The sequence below is a fragment of the Pristis pectinata genome, chromosome 8 (assembly GCF_009764475.1).
Source record: "Pristis pectinata isolate sPriPec2 chromosome 8, sPriPec2.1.pri, whole genome shotgun sequence".
Taxonomy (NCBI): domain Eukaryota; kingdom Metazoa; phylum Chordata; class Chondrichthyes; order Rhinopristiformes; family Pristidae; genus Pristis; species Pristis pectinata.
In genome coordinates this window covers 90,631,329-90,643,453 of record NC_067412.1, presented here as the reverse complement: position 1 = coordinate 90,643,453, position 12,125 = coordinate 90,631,329, and positions in this window count along the sequence as shown.

Genomic DNA, 12,125 nt, shown 5'->3' with positions numbered 1-12,125 from the left:
ACAAAGAACAGAGGAGATAGGCAGCGCGAGGATGGGTGGTTTAATTGAGGCCCAGGGAGTATATGTGCTATTAATCATAGTAAAAAAGATATGACTAGGGTGCATAGATTTAAGGTAATTAATGTAAGGATTAGAGGATGATTGTTAACACATATTCTCACTCATGTCAGGAAGGGATTGGGAGCTCACTGCCTGAGGGATGGAGACAGAAAACCACATCAGACCGGAAAAATGCTGGATAAGCCTTGCACTCCCAGAAACAATGTTCTGAACTATGGATATTGGTGGGGAAAAGGTTGGACAAGGGGAGAAAGATACAAAGAAAACAGGCCATCAGAATAAGAGGCTGGAATAAAAATACTTTCTGCACAATTTTCAGCTCCATCAATGATCTACAACCTTTGACCTTTCACTAATTAATGCTGTGGAAAGATTCATCGATCCAACAGCTTGTCACTGGGAACTTAATTTGTTCTATTAAATTAACCTCTTTTAATTTGGTTTAATGACACGCTTATTTTTTTGGGAAATGCGTTATTAGGACTATGGAGGTAAGTCATTAAAATGCCAAGTGTAATTGGCTTGATGCTTACTGGGACAGGACCTTTTGTCTTATTCACTGTGAAGTAATGAGATAAATTAATTGTCAATAATTCCCATTAATTCTGTTGAGAACTAATGCCCTGACAAACACAACCTATCAGGCCTAATGCTTTAAGATTAGTTGCCATGCTCTGCTCTGAGCAGCTGCTAGGATCACTGCATTGCATAATGAGTGCAGAACTGATAAAACAGAATCCTTTCTGCTTTATAAAGTGGGATTATTGCTCTGTACTGTAGCCACCAGCATTAGTACAAGTTTTCTTCTGCTTTAGTGAAGATAGGGGAAAGTATTGCTAATTTAGCATCTGCTCTCATGATGTTTTGTGAGCCATATGTTCAGGAGTGTGTCACATTGTCTCACAACTAAATGTGCAACAAATAACACAATGGGAAGGATCCTTCTCAGAATCAGAATCAGATTTTTTATCACTGTTTTATATAACATGAAATCTGTTGTTTTGCAGTGGCAGTACAGTGCAAAGACATAAAATTACTGAGTTACAAAATAAGTAAATAGTGCAAAAAAGGAAAGCAAGGTAGTGTTCATGGGTTTATGGACAGTACAGAAATCTGATGACAGTGGGGAAGAAGCTGTTCCTGAATCGTTGAGTGTGGGTCTTCAGGCTCCTGTACCTCCTCACCGATGGTAGTAATGAGAAGAGGGCATATCCTGGATGGTGAGGGTCCTTAATGATGGATGGCGTCTTCTTGAGGCACCGCCTCTTGAAGGTGTCCTCGATGGTGGGATCTGGACTGGATTTTGTGTCTTCCCACGAGCTCATCTTCACTGTAAGCGGAACCCTTGACCACATTACAGTTTCTCAAATCTCAGTCTGGAACATGAATCTCTGAACACTGTTCATCCATGGATAGTCCACAACCAACACCAGCTTAATCCTCATCCGACACCCATGTAATGTACTCAATCAGCTGTAAAGTACTTTAAGATATTCTGAGGGTGTCAATAGCACTAAAGAAATCCAAGTTTATTTTTTCCCTTCCTCATGTTAACCTACCTTTCTTCTCTTCTATTATCTAGCTATTTAAGCTAGCAACCCATCCATTTATATATCCAGCTATCGAGCTATTTAACCACCTATTATCATTTCACTGCTAATGTATATGCTAAACCAGTTTTTATGCTATTATGGGTTTTGATGCTATTATGTGTATGCATAACTGCCCTAGCTTTGTGCTATCTTCTATATAATATGCCTGTCTATCTTATTGTTTTCTTGAGGATCATTCTCTCTTAAAACTCGATTTGGGAAATGCATTTTTATGAATTTCTCCCCACCACTTTTTCTCCCACATATAAACTATGTTCTGTTCCCCCTTGGTAAGTTTGCTTCACCTGGCCTTTTTATTTAGTTAAGTGTCACTGTGACCCTTGAATACAGGCACCATATATAGGATAAGGCAGCTAAGCCAAACTAAACACTCAACACCTGTTTAATATTAGCTTTGCATTACTAGCATAATTATGTTTTAAGAATTGCTCATGCAAAGAGTTTAATAATTGTACTCATTTGTTCCCATACATGGTCTCCTAGCTGGAGCAGTATAACACTAAAATTCTGCAAGTGGGCAGGCACGGTAGTGTAGCGGTTAGCGTAACGCTTTTACACCACCAGTGACCCGGGTTCAATTCCGGTTGCTGTCTGTAAGGAGTTTGTACGTTTTCCCCGTGTCTGCGTGGGTTTCCTCCGGGTGCTCTGGTTTCCTCCCACCTTCCAAAGACATACAGGTAAGGAAGTTGTGGGTGTGCTATGTTGGCGCCGGAAGTGTGGTGACACTTGCGGGCTGCCCCCAGAACACTCTACACAAAAGATGCATTTCACTGTGTGTTTCGATGTACATGTGACTAATAAAGATATCTCTATTGTTCTGCCACTCTTGCCTCCATTCTTTTAAGCAAAGAAATCGTTTTTATAAGTAATTATATGCAATGCATTTAGGTTAATTAGAATACCTTCATACAGCACGGAAACAGGCCTTTCAACCCAACTGGTCCATGCCAACCAAGATGCCCATCCAAGCTAATCCCATTTGCCTGAGTTTGGCCCATAACCTTCTAAACCTTCCCCATCCATGTACTTGTCCAACTTCTGTATTAAATTACTCCTTACTTAGTGAACAGAGATACCCAGAAGGTGGTTGGAATCTGGAACACTCTGCTTGAAGGGGTGGTGGAGGCAGCACTTAAGAAGCACATGGACAAGAGGATTCTTGGGGATAGGATTTATGAGCATTTGGAAAACCATGGCCTGATTAGGGCCTGTCAGCATGGCTTTGTGCGGGGCAAGTCGTGTCTTACTAACTTGATTGAGTTTTTTGTGAAGGTGACGAGGGTCAATGATGAAGGTAGAGCTGTGGATGTTGTCTACATAGATTTTAGTAAAGCATTTGACAAGGTGCTTCACGGGAGGCTCATCCTGAAGATTAAGATGAATGGCATCCACGGTGAATTGTCCGTTTGGATTCAGAATTGGCTTGGCCAAAGAAGACAGAGGGTAGTGGTCAAGGGGACTTATTCTGGCTGGAGGTTTGTGACTAGTGGTGTTCCGCAGGGATCTGTACTGGGATTTCTGCTGTTTGTAATATATATAAATGACCTGGATGAAAATGTAGATGGGTGGGTTAGTAAGTTTGCAGATGATACAAAGATTGGTGGTGGTGTGGATAGTGTAGAAGGCTGGCAAAGGATACAGCGGGATATAGATCAGTTGCAGATATGGGCGGAGAAATGGCAGATGGGGTTTAAGCCAGCCAAATGTGAAGTGTTGCACCTTGGGAGATCAGATGTAAAGGGACAAGAACCTTAACAGTGTTGATGTGCAGAGGGATCTTGGAGTCCAAGTCCATAGCTCCCTGAAAGTGACTACACAGGTTGATAGGGTGGTAAAGAAAGCATTTGGCATGCTTGCCTTTGTTAGTTGAGGAATTGAGTTCAAGAGTCAGGAAGTTATGTTGCAGTTTTCTAAAACTCTGGTTAAGCCACATCTGGAGTACTGCATTCAATTCTGGTCGCTCCATTACAGAAAGGATGAGGAGGCTTTAGAGGGGGTGCAGAAGATGTTTACCAGGATGCTGCCTGGATTAGAGGGGATGTGCTATAAGGAGAGGTTGGACAAACTTGGGTTGTTTTTCTCTGGAGCGGATTTGAAATGTTTAATACCAGGAGTGCATGCATTTAAGGTGAGAGGGGGTAAGTTCAAAGGAGACGTGCGGGGCAAGTTTTTTACACAGAGAGTGGTGGGTGACTGGAATATGCTGCCAGGGCTGGTGGAGGCAAATACAATGGAGGCATTCAAGAGGCTCTTAGCTGGGCACATGGATGTGCAGGAAATGGAGGGATATGGACATTGTGTAGGCAAAAGGGATTAGTTTAGTTGGGCATTTGATTACTAATTTAATTAGATGGGCACAACATCATGGGCTGAGGGACCTATTCCTGTGATGTACTGTTCTGTGTTCTATGTTCTAAGTACTTGAAATCATCAGGGCATGGAAGGCTACAGACTAATGTTGTTTAGGTGGGATAAGTACTGGTGTGTACTTGATGGTCACCATCAACATAGATGGGTTGAAGGGCTTCCTTCTCTGCTGTATGACCTGCAATTTTGGCGAAAGATAGCTACATTGTATTTTGATCTCCTTACTGTTCAAGGATGGGCCACACATGGTTCAGGTTCTTTCTGAGATCAGCTCAGGACCCTTGCTTTCTACCCTAAAGCTGACCCTCTAAACAAATGCAGCAACATACTGAGCTTTCTGGTAGTTGTTCCCAGGCATGGACTGCCAATCTGCTGCACAGTTTGACATCGGCTATCCTTTATTCAGTAAGTTAAAACTCAGACTCTTTAGTGTAGGTTGAGTGGGCAGATGTTGGGAAGATTCTCATCAGAACACAGCTGGCAGAAAGCTGGAGCAAGTGCAGAGCATCACAATCAGACCACTGATCTGTTGGCTGAACCCCAACCCACCCTCCAACAATAAGGCCCTGTGACTCCTACTCCCCTTCCCCACTAATCCAAGGTAGCCAACCCTTGCTCAGATCTCTATCTACCTATCTGTCACTTGGACCCCTCTATAAAACTCATGGCTTCGCCACTCTTCCAATCTCAGCATGATTTCCATGCCTCCAATTGTCTCCATTTCCATCCTCTGACCCTCTCTCTGCTTGAAGCTCCCCATGCTCCCCACCCAAGAACAAAAGCTGGAGCTAGATGATCTCCTGGTGTAAGTCCTACTCACAGTACATGATATTTTGTGCTACTGAATTTTCTAGTGATGGTCCTCATACAAAATGTTCAATGACTCATCATTCACCAACATTTTAATGAACATTTCAATTTCAAATTTTAGGCAAGTAAAATAAATTAAGCTGAGCTTCCAAAAGAAAACAGAAAAATCAAATTAGAGCAAAGGTGACCCTGGAAGTAATTTGTACGAGTAATAAAATTAACAAAAAAAATCTGCTTTCGAACTTAAATAAGAGATCCTTAACGATTCCAGTCTAAAATTGTAGTGAGAAGGTTCACTGCCATCCTGTATTATTTCTGTTAATTGAAAATTGTTTCACATCTCTCAGGGAAAGAAGCTGAAGCAATTAATTTAGGGAATGAATTTAATAGAATAAATGCCCAAGAGGATTGCAGATAAGCAGATAAAAAAATAATTCAAATGATTAATTTTTAAAAAACATTTGAAGGACAAGCAGATTTGTTCATTGATTTTTCACTTACAGAAGGCTTCAAATTAATAAATGATTAATAAAATATATAACTCTTAAGCAAGACAAGGTAAGTAGTAATGCCACATTAGTGCCCACAAGCTTCCCTGTTGCTGGATCACTAAGAAATGCTGTGCTAAACTCAGGACTTCACATAGCTTACTTGGACCACTATTTATTAAGAATGGAATTAATTTGATTAATTAAAGGTTCTACCAGGATTATTATTAACTCAAGCATGTATCTGTCTGAGAATTAGATTAGTAATCTGTCTGATTCACAACAAAGCACATTCAGAAATACACTTGGATCAAGATTTGCTCATTTTCCAGATATCAGGATTATACTTCAATTGGGATATATCTGGATAAATATTGGATCTGGATCGGAAGAACAATGCAGAAAAAGTTATACAAAAATGTTATAATAAGTTATGCAAAATTCTGCAGATTAAATGAAATAACTGTGGTAGTACAATCAAAACCAGCAACCATAAGACATAGGAGCAGAATTAGGCCATTCGGCCCATTGGGTCTGCTCCGCCATTCGATCATGGGTGATTTATTTTTTCCTCTCAACCCCATTCTCCTGCCTTCTTCCCGTAACCTTCGACGCCCTTACAAATCAAGAACCTGTCAATCTCTGCTTTAAATATACGCAATGGCTTGACCTCCACAGCCGTCTGTGGCAATGAATTCCACAGATTCACCACCCTCTGGCTAAAGAAATTCCTCCTCATCTCTGTTCTAAAGGGACGTCTCTCTATACTGAGGCTGTGCCCTCTGGTCCTCGACTCTCCCACCACTGGAAACATCCTCTCCATGTCCACTCTATCCAGGCCTTTCAATATTCGGTAGGTTTCAATGAGATACCCCCTCATCCTTCCAAACTGCAGTGAGTACAGGCCCAGACATCAAATGCTCCTTGTACATTAATCCTTTCATCCCTGGGATCATTCTCGTAAACCTCCTCTGAACCCTCTCCAATGCCAGCACATCCTTCCCTAGATATGGGGCCCAGAACTTCTCACAAAACTCCAAATGTAGTCTGACCAACACCTTATAAAGCCTCAGGATTACATCCTTGCTTTTATATTCTCGTGCTCTTGAAATGAATGCTAACATTGCATTTGCTTTTCTTACTACCGACTCAACCTGCAAGTTTAACCTTTAGGGAATCCTGCACTAGGACGCCCAGTCCCTTTGCAACCTCTGATTTCTGGATTCGCTCCCTGTTTAGAAAATAGTCTACGCTTTTATTCCTTCTACCAAAGTACATATACGTACACTTACCTACGCTGTATTCTATCTGCCACTTCTTTGCCCATTCTCCCAAAATGTCCAAGTCCTTCTGCAGACTCCCTGCTTCCTCAACATTACCTGCCCCTCCAACTATCTGTGTATTATCCTCAAACTTGGCCACAAAGCCATCAATTCTGTCATCCAGATCATTAATATATAACGTGAAAAGTAGTGGATCCAACACCAACCCCAACCCCTGCAGAACACCACTAGTCACCAGCAGCCAACCAGAAAAAGCCCCCTTTATCCCCATTCTTTGCCTTCTGCCAGTCAGCCAATCTTCTATCCATGCTAGTACCTTTCCTGTAATACCATGGGGTCCTATCTTGTTTAGCAGCCTCATGTGTAGCACCTTGTCAAAGACCTTCTGAAAATCCAAGTAAATAATATCCACCGCTCTCCTTTATCTATCCTGCCTGTTACTTCCTCAAAGAATTCCAACAGATTTGTCAGGCAAGACCTCCCCTTAAGGAAACCATGCTGACTTTGGCCTATTTTATCATGTGCTTCCAAGTACCCTGAGACCTCATCCTCTATAATGGACTCCAACATCTTACCAACCACTGAAGTCAGGCTAACTGGCCTATAATTTCCTGTCCTTTGCCTCCCTACCTTCTTATAGAGTGCAGTGGCATCTGTGACTCCTGAACCATTCCTGAATCTAGTGATTCTTGAAAGAACACTAGGGCAGGCATGGTAGTGTGGCAGTTAGCGCAATGCTATTACAGCACCAGCAACCCGGATTCAATTCCGGCCGCTGTCTGTAAGGAGTTTGTACGTTCTCCCCATGTCTGTGTGGGTTTCCTCCGGGTGCTCCGGTTTCCTCCCACATTCCAAAGACATACATACGGGTTAGGAAGTTGTGGGCATGCTACATTGGTGCCGGAAGCGTGGCGACACTTGCGGGCTGCCCCCAGAACACTCTATGCAAAAGGTGCATTTCACTGTGTGTTTCGATGTACACGTGACTAATAAAGATATCTTGTCTTATCTAGTATAGCCTCCACATCTCTTCAGCTACTGCTTTCAGACCCTGGGGGGGGGGGGGGGGGGGGGGGGGGTTGGGTGGTGGTGGTGGTGGTGGTGGGTTGGTGGTAGTCCATCCAGTCCAGGTGACTTATCTACCTTCAGATTTTTCAGCAGCCAGTGCGTACACACCAGGATGTCTCAGACAGCAATAAGAGGCATGAGCGCTTAATCAGTTTACAAAATATTGTCCAAAATATCACAAACACACTTAACATACTTGACTCGTTAAAATCTGCCAACTGGTCTTTTGCTCTCAGTGTCTTCTCAATGCCAATACAGCACAATCTATGTATTAATACCAATAGAGATCAAATATTTAAATCCTGAAATGGGAATTAAAACCTCAGTGAATAAGGTACTAACAACATAACCAACCAATTATACTTCAGTCAACTTTTTATTTAAATTAAGCTCAGATCAAGATTATACCAAAATCAGGTAGGTCAGGATTACATTGGGATCACTAGAGTAACATGTAGATCTGGATTAGATCAGGATTACACTTGAATCTGTATCATATATGAATCAGGATGAGCTCAGGATGCTAACATCAGAAATTATGTGGAGTATTTCTGAAAGCAATGCTTTTTTTATTGACCTGTTAGGACTTAGAACATAAAATGTAGAACATTACAGCACAGTACAGGCTCTTTGGCCCACGATGTTGTGCCAACATTTTATCCTGCCCTAATATCTATCTAACCCTTCCCTCCCACATAGCCCTCCATTTCTTTATCATTCATGTGTTTATCTAAGTCTCTTAAATGTCCCTAATGTATCTGCCCCCCCCACAACCTCTGCCGGCAGAGCGTTCCACGCACCCGCCACTCTCTGTGTAAAAAAACTTACCTCTGACATCCCCCTTACACCTTCCTCCAATCACCTTAAAACTATGTTCCCTCATGTTAGCCATTTTTGCCCGAGGAAAGTTTTTGACTGTCCACTTGATCTATGTCTCTTATCATCTTGTACACCTCTATCAAGTCATCTCTAATCCTCTTCTCCAAAGAGAAATTGTCAAATCAACTTCCAAAAAAAGTTCTTTAAAGCTGTTGTTTAGGTTTTAATCAGGAGGGGTAGAGAACCAGAATTTCCTTTGCTGCAGATGAGAAGATGCAGGGTAATATCAAAGGTTAGATGTTGCATGTGGTCAATGTTGGGAGTGGGAGGAGACTAGAAAGATGAAATTAACAAGTTAAAACAAGTCCAGTCCTTGCACTGATACTGATACGCTAAAGATGAATTCTTGGTCTCCCAATCTACCTCATCGTGGCCCTTGCATCTTATTTGTTTACCCACACTGCACTTTCTCGGTAGCTTCAACACTATATTCTGCATTCTGTTTTCCTTTTACTACCATTAGAGGCAAACTCAACCATGGCTCAGTGGGTAACATATTTGCCTCTGTATCATTAGCTTGAGGGTTCAAGCTCCAGTCCCATGATTGACAGTCCCAGACAAATGCTCGGTAAACATTCAGTGTAGTTCTGAGGAACTACAGGTGTGTCTTTCAGATGAAATATTAAGCTGAGGCCCCTTCTGGCTTTTCAGGTGATTGTACAGCAGTAGTGTTCTCATGTACTGTGCCCTGACCAATTTTAACCTTTACCCACATCACTAGAACAATAATCTGAAATAAAAATTTTAAATGCTATAAGTATTTGTGAAGAGAGAATCAAATTCTCTCTATGAAGAGAGGAACGTTTCAGGTCAATGGCCTTTCACCAGTCCGACACTGCCTGACCTGCTGAGGAATTCCAGCATTTCCTGGTTTTATCTCACTAACACGGGTCATCTAACCATTAGCTCATTCCTGGTTTTGGGAAATCGCTGCGTGAAAATTTCTCATATGTTACAACATGCTTCTGACTGTAAAATGCTTTGGAACATATTGATTTCCTGAAAGATGCTGGAAAGATTCTGGCTGTTTCTTATCAGAGTGTTATCGCAAGCTGGGACTGGCCACTGGAGAGGTGGAATTTCTCTGTGAATAGTTAGAGATGCAAGCTTGTCCAAGTGGAGAGTCAATGAATAAAGCATGAGCGATACGTCTTCGGTCACTGACATTAATTACGTGCAACAATATCGACCACTGGTTGCACGCTTGACTCAGCCAATGCACACGCAATCATTTAGCTCTGGTGCCCAATGATGAATTTTTCTCCCAGAGTACCTTAATGATGCAAAGAAAAAGGTAGAATGCAAGCAGCCTTGAGGAGAGAAAAGGCACTATTGAGGGGGCTTCTGGGGATGTCATCATTTGATGGGTCTGTGATGTAAGACTACTCAACGTTCCAGGAATGATGTCCCGAACTCACTCCTCCCCAACTCACCACTCCAAGCACCAAAGTGGCATCAGTGGAGAGATGAGACACAACAGATGCTGGAATCTGGAGCAAAAAACAAAATGCTGGAGGAAGTCAGGGAGATAGGCAGGATAAAGTGACGAGGGGAAGGGGTGGAAACGGCACAAGTGAATTTGAGGACAGGGTGGAAGTTGGCAGCGAAGTCGATGAAATTGACAAGTGCTGCAAGGGTGCAGCAGGTAGCACCAATGCAGTTGTCAGCACCCCTCCTCACCTGGATCCACCATTTGCTTGCCAGCTCTTGCTCCACTCTTCCCCCTCACCTCTTTACACTGACTATCTCCCCTCTTTCAGGCCAGATGACGGGTCTCAACTCAAAACGTCGACTATCCGTTTTCCCCCTACAGATGCTGTCTGACCCGCTGAGTACCTCCACCATTTTGTTTTTTGATGCCAGTGGATGCTGAGCTGGTGAAATGTATTGTGTATCAGGCAGCCTAAGTCAACTGATGGACGCAGTACTTGTCAAACACCACAGAAACAGCGAGCACAGCTTTATGGGAGGTTTTTCCCTTGATACTCAAGTCCAGTAGCAATTTGGTTGAGACTCTTTCAGAGTGACAGTATGAGATAAGGTCCATTAGCATAGGCTTGTTACAAACCCAGGTCACAGATGTAAAAGCTCACTGTTCTAACCCATGCCCTAGGATCACATAGAATGGCTCACATAAATTTCTTTACTGTTATATTTCTGGCAAAGCAATAGTCCAACTAAGGTAAGGGTTAGACGAATACATCAACCACAAGATCTAAGGGTCAGGCTTGTACCTGTCAACTGAACCCAGCTTCATATTTAACATCTGTTACTACTTAAGTTACTAATATTAACCGTGAATTATTACTGTTTTTTTTCATCCCTCTGGAAGTTGGTGGCTAAAGATTCTACACTGCATGTGAGTGAAGATTCTTGTGTCAACGCAGGTCAGTAAATGACAACCAATTCAGTTCAGGAGATATTACTATTGAATACAATCCACAATAGGGTCAATTAGACATCCCTGGATAATTCTGATGCAAGGTCATGACACAAGATGTTAACTGCTTCCCTCCCTTTGGATGCAGCCCGACCACAGAATTTGGAAAGCAGCTCCACCATGGGCACAATCCTCCCCATCATCAAGGACATCTTCAAGAGGTGGCACCTCAAGACTGTGGCATCTATCATTAAGGACCCTCACTATCTAGGACATGCCTTCTTTTTGTTACTACCATCAGTGAGGAGGTACAGGAGCCTGAAGACCCACATTCAATGATTCAGGAACAGCTTCTTTCCCTCTGCCATCAGATTTCTGAACGGTCCATGAACACTACCTCGTTATTCCCTTTTTTGCACTATTTTTGTAATTTATAGATTTTTGTGTCAGTGACAATAAATCTGATTCATCCATTCTCTGAGCTTCAATACTGTGGCAGCTGCTGTAAAACCGATCTTCAAAATGTTCATATATTTCATTCTATACCAGAGTCAAGAAAATTAAAAATATTCTGTTGGCTCTAACATTTATCAATGTGGCTCCTCAATTCACCAGCAGATGCATAAAGATTTATTGCAATATTATTCAGCTTTACAGATGTGGTGCTCTGAGGCACTGGATACAGAATAGCCGAGGCAGAAGGGAGTCTTTACCAAGAGCTGGGGGTGCACAGCATCACTTGAACTTCCCAAAACTTACACCTTTTAATTTGGAAAACTAGTTAAGACTGAAAAAAATATCCAAACAAGTTCACACAACCCTAAGCAAACATCCCCACAAACAAGATTCAGGTTTAGATCATGCTCCTCTGGTTATTTGAGACTTGTGGAGAATACCTTTATACCGATGTTGTGAATAGCAACAAATGACCCTTAAATTCAATCAGTTCCCACAAGGTAAGCACATTGTCTTTCCTCCGCTCTCAAAGATATGCCTTTGAAGAAATCCAAATTTGAACAGACTTACTTTTATTCTTGCATCCAGGCTTTGCTCTCTTGCTTTGAGAACTTGTTACCAGTTTGGTCAAGCAAAGTCTCAATCCAAATATTAACCTGCTCATCTCAATTCCCAAGCCAGCTCTGTAACTTCTAGTTTCATAACCCTCTACAACCCTTCT